Source organism: Malaya genurostris, chromosome 2 (genome assembly GCF_030247185.1).
Source record: "Malaya genurostris strain Urasoe2022 chromosome 2, Malgen_1.1, whole genome shotgun sequence".
In the NCBI taxonomy this organism is placed as follows: domain Eukaryota; kingdom Metazoa; phylum Arthropoda; class Insecta; order Diptera; family Culicidae; genus Malaya; species Malaya genurostris.
Genome location: NC_080571.1, coordinates 225,443,866 through 225,465,954, shown reverse-complemented (window position 1 = coordinate 225,465,954; position 22,089 = coordinate 225,443,866). Strand labels below are relative to the sequence as shown.

At 36.6% G+C, this 22,089-nt stretch overlaps 1 protein-coding gene across 1 annotated transcript in view; it reads left to right on the top strand.

Annotated features, from left to right (window-relative positions):
• LOC131427812 (mucin-2-like) overlaps positions 1-22,089 on the top strand; it is a 49,928-nt gene that overhangs the window by 4,959 nt on the left and 22,880 nt on the right. The gene's annotated exons all lie outside the window — the stretch shown is intronic.

Genomic DNA, 22,089 nt, shown 5'->3' with positions numbered 1-22,089 from the left:
TGGTGAAATTTCGTCGGCTATAAAACAAACAATGTTCGGTGTAGGTTGCTAATCAAGATCCGATCTAAGCAGACTCTCGTGCTATTGCGGACTTAAAAGTGTGACGATTGATTGAACTGTTTGATTGTAGATCATTAGAAATTGTGGTTGCCTTGTTCTACAAGTCGGTTCAAACAGAACGGTCAAAATCCACAAAAGGAATGTAATGCCAAGACTTTGATTTTTTTGTTCCACATCAATGACTCGAACTTCCGCCATATTTCATTCATTCATATTAACAATATCGAGTGCATTGTAAATTCTGATTTAAAAAAAAGTTTTATATGTCCCCTGTATAACAAGACTTTTATAAATATTTTCTCACTTTTGATTCTAAGCATCGACGCGTGCTCTTAACTGTTTTATCTTCCTTCGACAGCTGTAGCTACATTGTGACATATTGTTCCAAGACTTCTCCACTCCGTAAACAATCTGTTTACCTTGAAGTAGGAAAACAGCTATGAGGAAACCGTTTTATGAAAATAGAACAAAACCTTACTGTGAGCGGTATCATCTGGTAACATAGACAAACAAATGCTGATAGGGACGTAAAAATTACCATGTGGTAGCGACAAACATTTTCGCGACTGTCATAAACGTTAGCCCAGTAATATTTTGTATATGTCATAGTGAAAAGGTGAAGACTTTGTAAGTCATTTGCTACATGGCTTTAACCATGAAAGTGTTACTAAAGATGCATGACAGTTGAGTCAACCACACTTTCCTTGATGTAAAATATTTATGAATAGATTCAAATTGAAGAAGATAAAACATACAGAATTATTTTGTTTGTATAAAAACTCAAACTCAAAGAAGGAAACTGTAGAAAATGGAGAAAAACTTCAAATCAGCATGAGCGTGATAAAAGTACCCACCGCAATAGAACAGATGCAAACATTGAAACAAACGAAGCTTTCTTCCATCACGTATACGGCTGGCAAATGCCACTAATTCAATTATAAAATAAATGATTCGTATCAAATCTGACACTTTAATACCATTTTTCGGTATCATTTTTTTTCTGAGACAGGCATCAACAGTTTTCTTTAGTAAGAAAACGCAAAAATAGCTTCGCACAGTACAGCAAACACGCGGATAGCTAAACGATCAACGACGACAGCAATATGGCGGGGTGTGAAAATACAGTGGCAGCATTTGAGTAGCAATAAATAATTAATTTTCTCAGTAAACGTTTCTGTTTTTTGCTAGTTTGTGCGTGATTGTTTCTGTGTAGACAAACGTACATACATGTTTATTCGGTGTTCTTCAAGAGTAAATATTATGAATTTGACACTGCTCATACGTCTACTTATTGTTGTTTAAGTTCGTAACACATTGATCACGCGTTTCGGAATGTGTTCAATGTATGATTTATGATCATTTTTTTTATTTGTTCAATTCTTAAAATATTGTACATTAGTTTGTTTTCGCCGGAGCATTCATTTTCCATAGTATAATAGGAAAAATTAATCTAAACTAAATCTTATTCACCATACTAAATTCTTTTCGATCGCGGAACCATACCTTATATACCAATGGTCAAACTTTTCGTATTTATTAAACTGATGTACTTTTATGTACACGAAGAACAAAAATTTGTTTTGCTACAAGAGAGAGAGAAGGGGATCTACTTAATCATGATTTTTATTTCCCAAAATGATATGAGACGTTTAACTCTGAATTCCAGTCAATCCAGTTTGAATAATTATTTATTAACTTTCTTTTGACGAAAAAATAACTAACCAACCAACAATTTAGGTTATGATTTAATAATTTTTAGTATGTTTGAATTAAAATTACCATAACTTAAATCAGTTTTTGCAATGACTTAGCGGAAAACAGATTGAGAAGTCAAATGAAAGAAAAAAATGATCCCTCACATTAAAACGCAAGTTCGAGTCCTGCCTCTGGGTGTACCTTTTTTTTCAATAAATCATCTTTTCTGTGAGTTTTCATTCATTTATCTTCTCAATTTGTTTTTGCGCTCAGTAATTGGAAAAACTGAACTTAGGTTAACTATTCATCGGTTTACGTAGCCTACCTGTGTCTTATTCCCAATCACGCACACAGAGTCAAAAAAGAATTTCTAATCCGAGATTTTCGATAACCACAAGGTTAGAAACTCCTTTATAAATTAAAAAAAACTATTTATAGATATCCGACGGAAACCAAATTTAGGAAAGATAAATGAATTGAATTGCGGAAGTGAATGAAAACTCATTCTATGATTTTCAGAAAGCTGTGTTGTCTTTACTTGAAATGAGATGGCACGTTTTAGAAATTGAAATTGATATTTACTGAATTTTACTAACTAATAGTAGTAACATTTCTCAACACGAGGTTTAGAAAACTATTGTTCTTTATTTTTAATTCTTGCTTATTTCAGTTGATTTGACTATCCAGGATCATATTCATTTCTCGTCTATCCAATTACTATTAGTAGTATTTAAAATCTATGATTACTGTTTGAATTCTAAAATGTGATCAAACAGCAACATTAGCGGGTTATTTTGAACTATCATTGACTGTAGATATCCCAAAACGTCATTTCATCGAATAGGTAAAAATTTTCTACAACTGTTATGACTTGGTGCATCATGTGCATGTGTTAATGGCGAACATGACAACTTGTGCGTCTTTAGTGCAGAATCAAATTGCAAAAATTGTGTGAAATAATTTCCTATTCGTGAAAAATTGTGTGCTGAATTAGTGCTTGAATTGTGTTAAATACAGATAAGTAGTGTGTTTTGTGCATGCTTCTATTTGTATTGATTAAAGTATCGAAATTACCGTGCGACGTTCGCCCAAAGAAAGCGGCGTCGTTCCGTAATTTATTGAATGATTATTGTATTGTTTTTGCACCGTTTTTTGTTCTGTGATTTGTTCTCTTGTGTGTGTCTGGCCGCTTGGTTTGTTCATGAAGCATGGGGGAATGCAAGAAGTGTGGGGAGAACATAGCCATATCAGATGTTGGAATTAAATGTTTGGTTTGTGAGAATGTATTTCACCAGCGCTGTTCTGGCCTTACCCGAGCTATTGCTAATTGGGTAGCGGATTTACCGGCGCTATTGTTTAAATGTGCAGAATGCTTAGAAGGTAACGTTGTATCTAGTATTGTCGATAACGATGTTCATTCGTTCATTAGCGATATGAAGAAGGAGATGGAGAAACTAACATCCATTTCTGAATCGTTCGCTGGTTTGCGGGAGAGCATCGAAAAACAGATTAATGTCGCAATAGAGAGTGGAATCGAGAGACTGATCAGGTCTTCCAATGAAGCTTTCGAGAGAAAGATGGCATGCTTGGAAAACAGTGTTGCCAAAAAGTTGGAAGATTTGAGAAGTTTACCGATTTCAAATAATTTGCAAAATTACAATGAATTGGCTGTAAAAAACAGAAAAAAAATTATTGTTGAGAGGGAGACTCATTCGGAGTCTGACAAAAATCCCTGCCGAAAGCGAAAATTATTGTCGAATAATGATGAAGAAACGATGCTTGTTGACAATGATAATGACGAAAACAATAATGAAGTTTTTGCTAAAAAGGGCATTTCATACGCAGATATTTTATCAGGGAAATCTAAAATTAAAAAAGTTAGCATTAAAAATCGTAAGACTCGCCCGGTTATTGTGATAAAACCGATCGAGTCGTCACAAACGAGCGATGACACAAGAAAATTTTTGAAAGACAAGTTGGATCCAAGGGCACACAAGATTAGTAACTTTAAAAATGGTAAAAATGGTTCGATTATTGTTGAGTGTGCAACAGGAGAAGACATTCAGATTTTAAAAAATAATATCGAAAGCAATTTGGGAGTTAATTACAATGCTGTTGTACCCACGCCTGGTAAACCAAAACTGAAAATAGTGGGGATGAGTGATCGATATTCCGCTGATGTATTTATTGATCTTTTGAAAAGTCAAAATCAGGAAATTGTGATTGAAGACGTAAAAGTTGTAACTGACTTTGAGAATCCTCGCTTCAAATATAACAAATATAGTGTTATAATTGAGGTAAATAAGAACACTTATTCTAGCTTGATGGCCGCTGGCAAGGTGTGCGTCGGCTGGGATAGATGTTCGGTTTTCGAGTCGTTCTACGTATTGCGCTGTTTCAGGTGTGGTGAGTTTGGTCACAAGAGCACCGAATGTTCGAATAAAGAAAATTATTCGAAATGCAATGCTGCACATAGAACATCTGAGTGTACTTCAACTGATTTTAAATGCGTTAATTGTCTGAAAATGAACACTGTACGTAAAATGAATTTGGACATCAACCATCCAGCATTTAGCAAGCAGTGTCCGGTATATTTGAGACTGCTTGAATCGAGAAAGAACAACATAAGTGAATAGCAACTAACGAAGGGGAGATTATCGGAAATATTGTACTTAAATATTGCCGGTTTATCTACTAATTTTGTCGCATTGCGGCATCTTGTGGAGAATAACTGTCCTTTGTTAGTTTTGCTCTCAGAAACACATATAGTTGATTCTGATGCTTTCGATCAGTTCAGTATTCCGGGTTACACTATTGCTTTTTGCTTGTCACATTCCAGACACACGGGTGGAGTGGCCATTTACGCCAGAGAATCGATTAAGTTCAGCATTCTATCAAAAGAAGTAGTTGGAAATAATTGGTTCTTGGGTATATCAGTTGAGAGAGGCATGCAGATGGGAAACTATGGAGTTGTATATCATTCCCCTAGTTCAAGCGATCGCCAGTTTCTGGAAATTCTAGAAAACTGGTGGGAAAATTTTGTAGATTTTAGTAAACTTAATATTATTGCGGGAGATTTCAACGTTGATTGGCTCAGTGATCAGAGTTCGAATCACTTGAAACAGTTAGCAGAATTCTTCAGTTTCAAACAAACTGTGAATGAATTTACAAGAATTTCGAGACATAGCAGAACTTTGATAGATCACGTATATTCCAATTTTGACGGAGTTTATTCGTGTGTGGAGACCGATTGCAAGATTTCAGATCATGAGACAATTGCAATTTCCCTAGCGAGTACCCCTAGAGATTGCAAAAACACAGTGAAAATTAACTTCAGGTTAGCTATCAGAATTGTAAATCTGAATTGCTACCCGTACGAGCCGGTGTTCCGCAGGGTTCGAGTGTAGCTCCAATCTTGTATAATATTTTCACTTCTGATCTTCCAAATCTACCCGTTGGTTGTCAGAAATCGCTATTCTGTGACGACACAAGTCTGTTAGCCACAGGTAGAAATCTAAGAGTGATCTGCAGTCGCCTACAAAGAAGTTTAAATATTTTCAGTGATTATCTGTCAAAATGGAAAATTAAACCAAATGCAGCAAAAACGCAATTAATTATCTTTCCTCACAAGCCAAGAGCTTCTTTTCTTAAACCAAACAATAATCACATTCTCAAATTGAATGGCTTGGAATTGACATGGTCTGATCAAGCTAAATACTTAGGTTTAACGTATGACAAAAAACTCACTTTCAAGGATCACATTGAAGGAATCCAGGCAAAGTGTAATAAATATATTAAATGTTTATATCCTCTTATAAACAGAAATTCTAAGCTCTGTCTAAAAAACAAATTGTTAATTTATAAACAAATTTTCAGACCAGCCATGCTTTATGCGGTACCAATTTGGTCAAGCTGTTGTTCCACCAGGAAGAAAACGCTTCAAAGGATTCAGAATAAAATTCTGAAAATGATTCTGAAGCGTCCTCCCTGGTTTAGTACAAATGAGTTACACAGACTCACAAATATAGAACCATTAGATGTAATGTCACATAATATTATAAGCAAATTCCGACAAAAATCGATGCAATCTTCAATTGAATCGATTCGCTCTCTGTATTAGTTAGTAAGTTAGTATATAAGTTCCTTTTCCCCATTACACAATACAAGTAGGTTTAGAATTTTCCCTACACAAAAATCTCAGAATTGCGGAAGCAAATGATGTCTTCATGGTAATAACCAAATCATATATATATATAACAGGGCTGAAAAGTCACCACTTGTGGCTGAACACCCAATTTAAATCTTAATAATTTAATTTTAACTCATATTCCAATAAATAGTTATTTAAAAAAAAAAAAAAAAAAAAAAAAAACAGTGAAAATTAAATGTTGGAAAAAATATTCAAAGCAAGCCATGTCTCGACTTGTGTCAAGTAGCTTGTATTGTACGCAGTTGACTGGAAATTTGGATCGCAGGGCATCTATTCTTACGGACGTATTAAAAAAGTGTACTAATAAATTAGTCACTGAAAAGTACGTTAGTTTGAACAGCTCAAGTAGCTGGTACTCAATGGACCTCTTACTATTAAAACGAGAGAGAGATAAACAGTACAAGAGGTTCTGTAGAACTAATAATGAATGTCACTGGCGTGATTATACCAATGCACGAAACATTTATTCACGGGCCCTGAAGAAGACTAGATGTGAATATGTTCAGGGGAAGATCGATCAAAATCAGAAAAACAGCAAGGAGTTATGGAAAATTCTTAAACAATTACTAAAACCTACACATTGCTCAGCAAAAACTTTAACATTTAATGGCAGAGAAGAGCACTCAGAGCAAGTGATACCAGAAAAATTAAACAGTTATTTCATAAATAGTGTACAGCAGATCAATTAAAGTATTGATTTGGTTGGTGAACCTGTTGAAATAACACAGCCGATTAGTAATTATTGTAGATTTCTTGAATTTCACCCAATCACTTTTGAACAATTGAAAGATATTTGTTTTAATTTAGGAAAATCGGCTGGTATTGACAATGTTAACTCAAAAGTGATACAAGATTGCTTTCATGTTATCGGTCACGATCTGCTGGACTTGGTAAATGAATCGTTATACACGGGGCATGTGCCAAAAGTTTGGAAAGAATCGCTGGTGGTTCCTATCCCCAAGGTTACTGGAACGGATAAAGCCGAGGAGTACCGTCCCATTAACATGTTGCACACGACGGAAAAAAATTTGGAACTTGTTGTTAAAGATCAGCTGATTAACTATTTAAACTCTAACAGTTTGCTGATACCGGAACAATCGGGATATCGGAAAAGTCACTCTTGCGAAACCGCTTTAAACCTGGTTTTAGCAAAATGTAAGGAGAAAATCGAGATTAAAGAAACTATTTTTGCAGTGTTCTTGGATCTCAAGCGCGCTTTCGAAACAATTTCTAGACCAATACTGTTACAAACACTACAACGCTTTGGTATCGAAGGAGTAGCATATAAATGGTTTGAAAGCTATTTATTTGATAGAACTCAGGGAACTGTTTTCAACGATGTTGTGTCTAGTTTCCAGGGTAATTCACTTGGTGTGCCACAGGGTAGTGTTTTAGGTCCGATTTTATTCATTATGTACATAAATGACATGAAGCGAGTTTTACGGTTTTGTGAAATAAATTTGTTTGCTGACGATACTGTTCTGTTCATTACAGCTAAGGATTTGGATGAAGCGGTTGCACATTTGAACGAGGACTTACATTCTCTGGCTCAGTGGTTGAAATTCAAGCAGTTAAAACTGAATGTCGCGAAAACTAAATATATGGTTATTTCTGCCTTAAGCACTGGACGTGAAGCCAACATTGAAATTGATGGAGAGATTATTGATCGCGTTAGAGAGTTGAAGTATCTTGGAGTCATAATTGATGAAAAGCTAACATTCAAATCTCACGTTAACAACATCATCAAGAAGGTTGCCAAAAAGTACGGTGTATTATGCCGTCTGAAAAATGATTTAACGACCAGTAGTAAAATTCTTCTGTATAAATCAATAATCTCTCCTCACATTGACTTCTGCTCATCGATTCTGTTCCTTGCTAACAACACGCAAATATTGAGACTCCAGCGATTGCAAAATAAGGTCATGCGATTGATTTTGAAATGTAATAGATATACTTCCTCTAATATTCTATTGAACGCATTACAATGGCTTTCAGTGAAACAGAGAGTATATTATTTAACAATGATGTTCATTTTCAAAATCTTAAATGGAATGTTGCCTCGATATTTGTGTGATCGGATTGAAAGAGGAAGTGACTTGCATAGGTACAATACTAGAAATGCGTCTGATGAGAGAACACCAAGCTTTTTGTCAGCCAGATCCCAGAACTCGTTATTGTACAAAGGGATTAGTTTTTTCAATTCGATGCCAGGACGAATCAAGCGGGCTGCAACATTGAGGGAGTTCAAAAAAATGTGTATTTCACACATAAAATCTATTTTGTAATTAGATCTTTAATGAATTAGTGCAATTTGATTTTTTTCGAAAACTGTGTAAAATGACGAAGATTGTATTTATTTTATTTTTGTTTTTTTTTCAAGTAAGACGCATTAGGTTGTTATGTTCTGTATGATGATGATGGATTTTTAATAATTTGTTTAGTTAAAAAAAATGAGTTGTCTACAAAAGTATGAGCCTCGCGCGCGCAAAGCAGGTAGAGGCAATCTGGAAATTGAATATGACTGAAACTGGATATGTTCTCTTTTATTTTTGAGAGCTTTAGCATTCTACGTGTCGAGATCGAATCTTAACTTTGTAAGATTTGATGAATTATTTATTGATTATATTTCGGAAATAATAGGGATCGGAAGTTGTTGATGGAATTGGGCTTGGCTCTGCTCATCCGCAGTCTCGTTACTCCATCGTAGCTGATGTGTGTAGCGATGAACTGGTCCGGCGGGAAGGGCTAGGTGAATTACTGTCTGATACTGACAAAGATATCGGGTTCGATTCCTGATTTGTTCAAGGATCTTCCCGGGTTGGAAATTTTCTTGAATGACCCTGGATAGTAAATCGGAAATATTTGAATGTTTTCTTGTTCTCAGTTGTACTTTAGAAGGAGAATCTATACCTGCTGGTTTAACCAGATCGTTTTATATTTAGTTAACTGGTTAAAATATGTGATGCAATATTTATTATCATTTAGATAAATCGTCCAGCTCACACCTTTGTAGGGGTATGAGGCGGGACCATCATCATTATCATCATCTAAGCTTGTTTAATGATTGTGTAGTAGAGTTTTACAAGTACAGTTAGGCTCCTTAGTTTCATTCTCAGTTACACACGAATTAGAATTCCGCAAAGCAGTAATATGGGTCCCCTTCTGTTCACACTATTTTTAAAAGGTTGCTGTTTGGTGATTGGTAAACTGGTCTAAGCTGTCGATTTGAAACTGTATTTAGTTCTTATAGGGATTACATCCAGTGTACTTAGTAATTATAAGGTTAACAGAATACTCTATTCGATACCCCTAGACTATACAATTGATGGACAAAATTTTACTAGAGTTGATCGTGCTAGTGTTCTATTGGATGCAAAACTTACCTTCAATCCGCACCGTTTAGCATTGATGTCTAGCAACGTAACAACTTATAACTAGAATCGGTAGAAACTTCAAGGATTCGTAATGCTTTAAAGCGTTATACTATTCCTTAGTACGTCGATTGCTGAAAAATTTCAGCTTGCTAAGGAAACCATAACAACTCGTTGCGAACTTGCGGGTGAAGCGTTTTCATGACAGATTTATTTGGCTTGCGCTAACAGACCTCTCATGGAAAAGTCATTTGAATCCTCCATCGAACCCGGTCGCCAAATTAGTCAGGAGTCTTGACATCCAGGAACGACGAAGAAAGATTAAATAAACTGGACATGCCTTCAGTAATGTGGGAAGTTGACTTGGGATATTTTAATGTATAAAAAAGGTGTCCTAAAAAGATGTTGCAGGAAATCGTCCGAGTACTCTTAAAGAATATTCACTGGAAAAAGTTGATTGTTTTGACAATGTCTTCAAAATATTTTAGCTGTAACTTCTTCATCTCTAATAAGATACTAATAAAATTAACGTCAAATGTTGGTAATGGCGCTCACCACACAATTATGATGAGGCTTATCTTAACCAAACTCTGTCAGCTTGGATCGAAATCAATCTTCAGTTCAGCAACGCCATCGCACGGCATAACATTCAACATATCATGTCAATTGTATGGGTGCGCAGTGTTGCTATTTTGGCGCGCACGAATTTGACATTTCTCTTCCCTACTACTATGTACGAGATTCGATACGGACTCACCTGAGGGCGCCATGCTAGCAAAAAAGGATGTTACCGATGATTTGTTCGGGAAATGTGAGAGCTGGATATCTTGTTAATATGATGTCTTTGTCTTAACCCTACGTTGTGTCTACATACTAAGATTTGATCCCACTGTTCGGTAATTTTTTTGACGAAAACTCTCGGTAATCAATAGAAATAAGCGATATTTCAGTATATGAATTTGATTTTAAAACAATTATGCAAATTTTTACCGGACGATCAGTTTTACTCAAGTTTTCATTACAGAATTCTGTACGGTAAAACTGAATAGTCGCTGAGTACGGTAAAAAAACACACCGTCCGTATGGTAAAATTATCTTCCTCTATAACCGAACTTCTGTAAATATTGATTGTCGTGAAAACTAACTGTCAAACAGTTATTAAAATTTTTAGTAAATGTCTACTTATCAACCAAGCGAAATAAAATCTGGAAGAGTTCGTCGAATAGAATAAGATACAGGTGCATAAGTTAGAACTACTTAAAACTTTGTGTTCACTTATAGGCAGAAAATAATTTCATATCGCTATGTCCACTTGCTGCCAATACATTTCGTAATAAAAATACTAATAAACTAATAAAAAAAAAAGTACATTTCTTTCGACAGTAATTTCTGGTGGACTTGACGGGTTGTGCAATGCTCCAAAAGGCGCTCATAATTCCAGTCAACCGTGAAATGAAGATACATTTTGCTAGATATTTTTTATATTTTTCCCTGGATATATAGTGCACCGTAGTCACGACTGCTTCGAACTTTCTTCACTTGTTTCTATTAAATGTATCCAAATCCAAAAATTCTAATCGTTATTTCAAAATGTGTGTTGTATTATGAAATACGAAAATCCATTCAAATTTAGAATATTAACCAAAAGTAAACAAACACTAAAAAATACCGAACCATTCGTTAGATCCATTTGGCTGATTACCGAACGTTCAGCTGTTGGAAATTCGGTTATACATTTTTGTGTATTTTTAGGGAGCTCAACTGATTTTCTACAACTTGTTCATATAGTGTTTTTGCCATAAATGACAAGCTACATCGATATGAAGATATTGCAAGGAAAAATTCTGCCGCCATTTCTGAAAATCAGTTCAGAGTCGAATTGATTCATCCAACCTAGCAAAACAAATAGTTTGCTATACTGAATAGATTTTGCTCGAAGTGAATTCTGATGACCTGTTACCCAGTTCTGGAATTGCTCACCTATGAATATACTAAAACTATAATCTTTTTTGCACACACTTCATTGATCATGAAAATGGAGAGCGTTGGTAAGACAATTGTACTCTTATCATCCCACGGGACGTGCCACTTGACCCTTTTTTTTTGGTTCGTATCTTCTGAACAGCTGAATGAATATTCAAAACGACACTGTATGAACAGAATACATCGAAATGCATCTCAAATTAAGTTGAACCAAATAGTTTGCTCCTAAAGATTTTTTTTTCAAATTTCAGATACCCATGAATAATTTCAGAATGCTGTTACATCGTCCTAATTTAGTTAACAACAGTTTCACACGGCCATAATGCTGGTACTGTACAAAGTAATAGGTTCTTTTAATTCAAATTATCGAACCGTTAAGCAATAGCGAAATCACCTGTACAGTATGGAAACGCAACGATTTCCGAGCTCGAGTAACACGCCGTTCCTTATTTGGGAGGTTCAAGTTCAAACCTAATGAAACGAATCACACTTCCCTCAACGAACAAAGTAGTCATATAGCTTTGAAAAGAGTAAAAAAAACAAAAACAACTCGGCGCCAATCTACTGCCACCAGCCTCCGCAATGCTAGCATGTGTCATAGGTACTGCCGTGCTGTTCTGATCTGAAATATTTTACTCTTGAGTAAGCCGAGCTATATTTATAAATGATGGTGCATCTCCAATGCCCGTCTCATCTGGTCGCATCGGTAAAAAGGGCTACCCTACTATAAGCGCAACACATTAAGCTTTGTCGATGGTCCGGTCGTTTCGCCAATCTGGCAACGATTTGTTCCTCAGTTGTCCTAGCAGGAACGATCAAATAAACACATTATATGCCTGTAGAAGAATGAAGTGGATACGATGGAAGTGATGGACTTATGGACTGTTAATATGGTGTTATTTTCTCACATAGGCAAACAGCAGCCTGATACAGTTTGTCCGAAGAGATAGTAAATCACGTTCCACTCATCTGTTTGCACGATTTAGTTAACAGATTTTACTGTGTAGACATAGAGTAGCTGACCTAGGTGGCACTCTAACTATACGGAAAAATTTGCTTACCTTACCATTCGGACTTTTGTTTTGTATTAGAAATGGTTGAATTATCTGCAAAATAACGGTTTACACGTAAAATACGGAATGTGGAGTGTGCATCTTATCGTTTTTGGCGTGAGTTGTGTGCCAGTTGGATTCCCGTTGATTCTACAAGACATAGACCATAGATAAAGACTTGGATCATAATTTCAAAATTCTTTATTTAATCTTCCAAATCTATTTCGTCTCCCTCAAAGTGATCCCCTCTGCCCTTCAATGCGGAAACAGCCTTCAATGCGCGTAGCGATTCACGTTTGATGGCTTCAATTGACTCAAAACGGTTTCCCCGGAGCGGTCGTTTGAGTTTGCTAAATAGCCAGAAGTCACACGGAGCTAAATCAGGCGAATACGATGGTTGAGCAACGAAGAATCAATGCAGTATGCGACCGTGCATTATCATGGTGCAAAAACCAAGAATTGTCGGCCCAGAACTCCGGCCTCTTTTCACGAATGGCTTCGCGCAAATGATGCACAATACTCAAATAGTATTCCTTGTTGACAGTTTGGCACCAATACCTTAATTTTATTGACGTGTTCATCATCGGTTGATGTTGATGGCCGTCCTGAATGTGATTCGTCGTCAACGCGTTCTCGACCCTCTTTGAACAACTTGTACCAATCAAAAACACTTACTCGCGTCATACAATTATCATCAAAGGCCTTTTGCAACATTCTGAACACTTAGGCACCAGAAATTTGATTCCGCACACAACATTCACTGGATCTTCTTTGTTAAATAATTTCACTCATTGTAAAAATCGCCGATTGTACTTTGAATACTTCAGAAAGACAGTCGTATACTACACTGAAAATAGTTTGCACGCTAGCATCATGTGCAAAGCATTTGATCTATCACTACTTGTAGAAAACATGAAATTTGTGAAAATAAACACTTAACTCATAAAATGAGTGTAAAAACTATTGATGTTTAGTGGGAATCATGCTACGTTTATCTGAAATGCACTTAAAAACGATCAGATATATTGTTACCTCTAGATGTAGTTCGATTCAATAGCAAAACACATCGCATCCAAAGGAAAAGCACATCAAAGCTAAGTGAAAAATAATCTAATCCCGCATCTTAGTGAAATTGCAAATGAAATCTTGAAACAAATCGCCTTGGTTATGTATTGATATTAAATTGAAGTGGAGTTTACATATGAAGCGATCGTGCAAATTTTTATCAGTGTAAACACTAATGAATATTCTGACACTTGGCACAGATGTCATTGACAATCATACCAACCTAGAAAAAAAATTCGACGAATAATGTTACCGCGGGAAATATAATTCAATTGTCGTACTATACTTTGTCCACAGTAGTTCAATTGAACGAACGGCTTATCCGGCTTGGTTATTCCAGGCTCTGACGAGATTTTTTCCCATATCTTCATTTCAACGATTGCATTCATCAGCCTCTCTCTCATTTGTTTAACGTTAAAAAAATGTTTGTGGCAACCCAACAAATAGAAAAACGTTAGATAAGTAACCAATTTTTAATTGGCAGGTCTTGTTAGTAGACGTCCATACAAACTTACCATTTTTCAAAAGTCAAGGGAAAATTATTGATAGAACACCAAAGTAATATATACGCTTAAGAGAAGGAAATTACATACCCGTGGATGTTGCTTAAATAGCGAAATTATTGTCTATCTTTACGTTTCGTCTTAGACTCGTCAGTGCAGAGCAGTTCAAATTGAATAATAAGGTTAACCCCTAAATGACTAAGGTTAACCCCTAAATGACAAAATAAGGTTAACCCCTAAATGACCATCTGAATCGGCCAGTATTAGTAGAAACTTGTTTTCGTTCGGCACGTCAGGAAAGACTTAGCACTTCGGTGCTTATTACAAGTGTGTTGCAAATAGCAATAACTTTACGTCTGCTTAGCGGTTCAAATTGAACTGTTCAAGTTCGCAGTAAGCAGTTCAATTTGAACTGCTCTGCACTGACGAGTCTAAGACGAAACGTAAAGATAGTGAAATTGGTTATGTGCCCTAGCACAAAATAAGGTTATCGAATCCATTTTGATGCATAGCTGAATGATTCTTATGAACTTTTTGATTCGCAAACGCCCCAAGTAACTCCTTTCAAGTATCAAATCTACAGTAACTGTCGTGAAAGCCAAGCTTTGTGTGTGGTTTTTAACATTTAACATTTACCATTATGCGATTGCAACATTATTAGAAGAATAGAATTGCAGTGACAGCGACGGAAATAATTCAAGTGTTACATCAGTTTTGTGTAATCAACCGTCAGATAGTCTGAACTTTCCTAAATAAAATGATGGACACATATCATACATTGGACAATGGATGGTACAATCCCAATCAGTCACGGAGCATGACGCAACCGCGGGTAACTTCTTATGACTCGCCAGACTGTGGTAGCGCCGGCCGTCGATTTATTCGTTTCCCTTCCTCGAAAATCTTCCTTTAAGTGAAAGTAATAAAATTGTTGACTTTCATCTTCGATTGGATTCGATTCTTCTTTGACCTCCGTTTAACATGCATAACTCGTGTTGGGCATGGCCTTGCACAAGTCATATACTTTCTTTACACTCTATTAATAGATTAAAATGATATCCAAACTGTATTCAGTTCCAGATGATTTTTATATAATGCTGAATACTAGACAAAAGTTATTGTAAGCAAATTTAGTTCAACTTACTACACTTTCGGTTGTCCAGTGTGCCGCCACCAAATGTTCTAGAAACGGCACCAGCACAATATAATTTCGTTGGTCGAATTTATAGTGCATATGCATGGGAAGGGAAGAAAAAGTATAATGTAAACAGGTTCCATTCCCGTGCCATGAGTCACCTTTCTATAAACGCGTTTATTTATTGTTACTCCGAGTGAAACGTTCTACTTGGCGCGTTTGAAAATTCAACATCGGACCAAGGCAACGTACTGGGTTAGCTTTTCTTTATAAAAAAATGTTTATCTCGGTGATCTAATTCTTTCCATTGTAAGCAACGGTAAGGGTTTATGTGTTAAAAGCTGACATGAAGAATTGAAATTTTTCAGACTGAATAAATTGTGTTTAATTTCCTCGTATATCTAACTTTTGAGTATCAGATCATATTGATCATATTGTATGTGTTGATACAATATGTACGACAAACAACTCAGCAATTGCTGCTGTAGGTTCAAGTAGTAAATAGTTATCTTAGCTAAAGTATTAGAATACACAAAACATTAATTCCGTACTATAAGCACAGAGAACAGACATTGAAACTCAAAGATTTTTTTTAATCTATGTAAAACATACAAGTGAAAATTCCTTAAAAATCGCGATTAAGTACGATTTTGCACGCATGATTTATCATCGTATGCAAACTCGAACACAAGAAACCATAAGCGTTTACTGGGCTGTTCAAAGGCTCTACCCGAATCGGAGGTTCAATGCATAGGGCGCTGGTCTTATAAACCAGTTCGCGTATGTTCGAGCCTCGACCTGGAAAGATTATTAGTGCCAGTAGAATAGTAGTACTAGCCATGCAATGATTCTGTACGCCATGAATCGGCTGCGAAGTCTATTGAAGCAGAAAGGCCAAATTCCACAAAAGGAATGTAATGCCAAGGCTCAAACGTAATCTCCATCAAGAGCAACGCAATCATTCCAGCGCCGCCCTACCATTTCAATACCACTTTAGTAGAACGATGTGCCTCAAAATATGCCCACAGTTTCAGTGATAACTTTGATAACTTATCGGTGAACATTTTTTTTCAGGTCTGCAAACAGCCAGCAGACGCTGTGGGCCAAATCTTGCGAATACGGTGGATGTGGGATCAATTCAAAGTTCAAATCATGTAGCTTTGCAACTGCTCAGAATCATCAATACGTTCTCGTTTTTGGTTAACAGTGAGCAAACGCGGCACACAATTTGAACTGAGCTTTTTCATAGTCAAATGCTCATGCAATATAAAACCAACACGTTCTTTTGATATCTTTACGATGTCAACTAACTCACGCAACTTCACTTTTCGATCATTCTAAACTATGTTGTGGATTTTTTATGTTTTCTGATGTTACCGCCTCATTTGGACGTCCACTGCGTTCTGCATCATCGGTGTCCTTACGACCACGTTTGAAGGCAGCAAACCAACGTTTTATTGTTGTTTCTGATGGAACGGAGTCGTCCTAAAACTTTTCAAGTAATTGTTTCGCTTGAACGCTGTTTTTTCATCAAGAAGCAGCGAGAAGTTAAAACACGAAATTGTTCTCTTAGCACAATAACTCACAAACTAATGAATAGAATATCATGAAATTTTAACAGCTGTCTTTTAAAAGTTAGGTTAACTGAAAAAATTTGACTGCAACAAAACTAGCGCCATCTATGTGTTAGGCCCTGGACTTTTCACCCCATGTGTTAGTTAAATTTTGTCGACTACTTTTTGTGATGTAATTTGATTTAGTTCACCCTTTCTAGTTGTTTTAAACTATGTTTTAATAACATCAACACTATATCGATCCTAGTAATAAACTAGAGCATGACAATTTGTATACAACTCTTATTTACCTATCAAGCAAGTATTACCGTATTACTATAATCGAACCCGGAAATTCTATCGACTCAAAATAACCAAATTTTTGCATTTCTTTTTGTTCGTATTGTTCATATTCAGAGAGTCGTTTTTATGAAGGACACTGACAAAACGAAACACATATGAGATTTCAACAACCCCCTTGATGATGACGTTCGTGTGACATATCTGTACACTAATGGTCTCTCAAGGATATTTGAAAGCTTGTGATAAAAAAAACAAAAATCGGCGTATTCACTAATGCAATGGGGCGATTTCAAATAACTAATTTGAAACCATCAATGTGCACAAACGTTTTAAAATGAAATTATCAACGATCATTACTGCTATCGCTTGAATAGAAGTACACTCAGATGATTTTTAGCTTTAGTGAAAATTCACTACGTCATGGTATTGCCGACATGATATTTTTAGAATGAGTTGATTACATTGTCATATTAAGATATTTATTCATATACACATCGGTGTGCATTGTCGCAATATAAGCATCTTTTTTACTACAGACTTCCCATAGCTTTTTTATACTGAACTTGTCAGTGCATGCATTCGGGACACCGAGCACGCGGTTCAAGGTCGGTTAGCATTTTTACCGGCTGTTCGGCCATCCATGGAAGTTGACCATCAATGTTAACTTCCCTCTCTGAGCAGCCTAGATAGCCGTGTAGTGTCGGTAGCGGTTTCCCAACTGCTAAGAATAACGCTACGGTCCACCTGTACCGGTGGTATAAGTCCACCAAACAGGTAAGCCGTGTGGCATCCGGCGGAATTATTTTTTACCAAGAATTGATCCACTGGTTTCCTATTCCATGTCGTAAAAGGCCACAAAAATAGGAACTCCTAAGTCAAGGTGTATTTCCGTGCCGATGGCTGAATGGCTGCTGGAGGTTAAACATTGCAGTCGTGAACGGAATATCTTGGGTTTTTCCCTTACTGGATACACGCAATGCTTAGCAATCAACTTCTTTGATCATCGATTCGGCGGGCCAGAGATTAGAAAGCTGAGTGTCTGTGGGTGTCCTCAAGGTGGTGTACTATCCCCACTTTTATGGAACCTAGTCGCTGATAGTTTGTTAAGGAAACTTAATAACCTTGGATTTCCGACTTATGGTTTTGCCGACGATTATCATATATTGATGACCGGTATAAGCATTAACACTCTCTTTGATTTAATGCAGCAAGCCCTGCGATCTGTTGAACAATGGTGTTGTCAGGTTTGGATTATCTGTAAATCCGGGCAAAACATCAATGGTGCTTTTCACTCATCGTAGGATAATTACAGGAGCTCGTCCGTTGCAGTTCTTTGGTTCAGGGGTCACTGTGGTCGATCAAGTTAAATACGTCGGGGTTATTCTTGACTCAAAACTGAATTGGTCTGCTCACATTGATTTCAGGATTAAAAGAGCTTGCATGGCTTTCGGCCAATGCAGACGAGCTTTTGGAAAATCATGGGGACTCAAACCCAGATATATTCATTGGATCTACACAACTATCGTTAGACCAATTTTAGCATATGGATGTCTTGTATGGTGGCAGAAAGGAGAAGTCGCGACAGTTCAGTCAAAGCTAAATCATCTCCAAAGGATGGTCCTAATGGCGATGACAGGAGCATTCACGACAACTCCTACTGCTGCTCTAGAGGCGCTACTGTGCATTAAACCACTACATGTGTTCCTAAAACAAGAAGCATTATCTTGTGCATACCGTCTTAGGGTTACAGGGCTTTGGAACAGTAACCCATTAGAATATGCTACCAGTCACACTCGCTTGTGGTCTCAAATGGTTCCGTGGGATGAGTATTTACTCGCTCCTAGTGACCTAACTCTCACATGCAGTTTTCCTTTTAAAACATTCAATGTGAGCTATCCTCTTCGTTAGGAATGATTGTCTGGTTGTCTGGAACGACAACTTGATGAACACATAGTTTGTTTTACGGACGGTTCTCTGTTGAATGGTCGTGCTGGTGCTGGTATCTACTGTCGTGAAATAGGCTGGAGCAGTCTCATTCACTTGGTAGATACTGTACTGTGTTCCAAGCAGAAATCTACGCGATTCTGTGTGGAGTACAATCGGCACTTCAGCAGAGGATCTGTGGTAAACGAATTTATTTTTGTTCCGACAGTCAGGCCTTAAAAGCACTCAGTTCGAATGACTCACGGTCGAATCTAGTGATCGCATGTCGAACTCAAATTGAAGACCTCAGCATTTCAAATGCTGTTTACTTCTTATGGGTACCCGGCCATTCTGGTATTACTGGAAATGAATGGGCTGATGAGTTGGCTAGAGCTGGTGCAACGAATGATTTCGTTGGTCCTGAACCAGCTTTACCACTTTCAACTAGTTGGATAAAGCACAAGATACGTTCTTGGGCTGCATCCAAACATGCCAGCTACTGGCGCAACTTGCAAACTTGCGCTCAGACAAAGCATTTCTACCAGATTTAGATCTGAAAATGTCAAAGTGTCTACTGCATTTCTCCAAGTATCATTGAAGTGTTCTGGTCAGAGCTCTGACTGGACATTGCAAACTCAATTATCACATGGCTACTATTCAACGTGCTGAGTATTATTCGTGTGATTTGTGTGAATGCGATTATGGTACTTCATATCATCTGATATGTAACTGTCCCGCATTGACGCAGCTACGTATCCGGGTTTTTGGTTCTCCATACATGGTTGAGTCTGTGTATGCGGAGCTAAAATTATAGGATATTCTCTCGTTTCTCACCCAATGTGGTAAGGAGCTATAGTCAGAAGGGTTCATCGTTCTTCCTGGAGTGAATGAATCCCTTCTGTATTAACCTTAAATAGGGTTTGGCAGATTGTTTGGCATCCTCTTACAAAAGGGGGTTGGAGGTTTTATTAACAGCAGACTGTTCGGGACCTCGTAGAGGTTCAGAATTTCCTTCTGCTTCCACTAAATGTGATCCTCAGCAGATTGTTCAGCATCCCTTAGGGGTGCAGAATTTACTTCTGCTTTTATGTGTTTTTGTGTCGTCAATTTTTCCCATCCTCCTAGTCCAACCCTTACCATTTCCTTTCAATCCTTCCCTCTTATATATCGGGAAAATGATGCTAAAAACAAATTGATGGCAAGGCACAAATCTCCGAATATCAAGGGGAACGTGCCATTTGAGCCAATTTGTTCTGATTCCTGATTCCTGATTCGGTTAGCATAGCGATTGCTTTCACAAGCATTTACATCGCTCAATGCGGCTACCTCAGTGTCACCTTGTTAACGGAAATAATAATTGGAATCGGTCATTCGGTAGCTGTTGGGCTGCCGGATTTACAACAAACCTGCCGGGCCGCAGCACGACCGACAATTTTAAAATTTTGTTTCAACGAGAGACGCTTAACTATCGATCAGTACCCAATGTAAAACATTAGGCAATGCATTGGGATGGAGAATAATGGAAAAGCTTTCCTAGATAGGGGAAAGTGTTATAAAGCGTCCCTGCTGGCCAAAACGCCCCCTTTCTTTTTTTAACTATTCAAGACTTTTCTATACAAAAGTTTTATGACTAACAGTTTGCAGGAAATTTTGAAAAAACTGAAAATATCATTAGGCAGCTTTTCGATGTAAGGTTCAACCGTGACTACACAAGCATTTTAACCGTGTAAAACGTCTAATGGTCGGTTGCTACTTAGTAATTAACATTCAGCAGTGCTAATGTCTCTATTTACAGTATAAAAATCTAGAGAAACAAAGCCATTTCTTTGATATACAAATTTTCTCATAACAGCCACTCTAGGGCCATTATGCCCCACCTTCGATTCAACAGTATGCTTCGAGTTAAAATATTGTTTTAAAGATTTATAACGGCTATTACAAATGCTGGTTTCCAATTGTAATTAATCGATTATGCAATTGATTTCTGATGCAAAGAATATCTTCCTTATCTGTCTTTTTTCTATACCGGCATTTCAAGGGGCATATTGCATCATTGTTGTGGGGCATACCATTGATTTGTTGTGAGGCATATTATACGATTGCTGGGGCATTATGCCAACGGCAAGCGTAAAAACTGAGAATGTGGTCGTTTTGGAAAATGTGTTTGTATCGATCAATTCGCATCACTTCTACTGAAATCATTGAACATTATGTTCCTCAGACGTATTGCAAATAAATACATACATACAATGTTTTCTAAAGAGGGCCATATTATAACACTTTACCCTATAGGACTCCTTTCTAACCATCTTCTGGATTCAACTTGAGGTTGAAATTAGACACGGTATTCAGAATTGTGTTCTTGCACCTCAATATTCTATATTGCATCCAAGTTTATCCTTATTAGCTTCGTATATGTTCTTCTGGCATTATTGTAGGAATTAGTTCACAGTATGCTAGTTTGAGTAATTATTAGTTTTTTTTTGATAAACAATTAATTGTGCACAACTAATAATCACAAATTTATCATTTTATCTCTTGTTTGCAGAAAGCAGGCTCTAGCAATTAAATAGCGGTGTTTTTAAAATATATGATTCGAATCGTCCTGTTCGTTATTCTATGCACAATATGCACAAAAAACCTGTTTTAATCCGCCTTGTGATGCAATGATGCCTTTCTCGTATTACGTTCCTCATAACGTCATAAATATTACTGTGGAATTTGCAGACCAACTGTTCATTGAAATTTATGAATTCCGTATGAAACTGTAACACTTTTCTTTTGTACCATTAAGCTTGTGAAAATCGATTTGGCCATCTTGAAGAAAAGTGAGTGAGAACCTTTTTGCAGTTTTTAATCACCATTTCCTATTCTTCCGAAATTTGATTCAGATGACCGGAATAGCCGAAGTTGGTTCGTTTACCAGTATTAAATATGACCTCGAAATTGGAACAGTTTTGAACCTAGTTAAACCAAATTTAACAAACGAAGCGAACCTGCGTTCCTGTTACTTCTGCATATATAAGTCAAGCTAAACAGCATGAATCAACAGCATAAAACATGTAGCAGGATTAATATTATTATTATTATTATTATTATTATTATTATTATTATTATTTTTATTATTATTATTATTATTATTATTATTATTATTATTATTATTATTATTATTATTATTATTATTATTATTATTATTATTATTATTATTATTATTATCATTATTATTATTATTATTA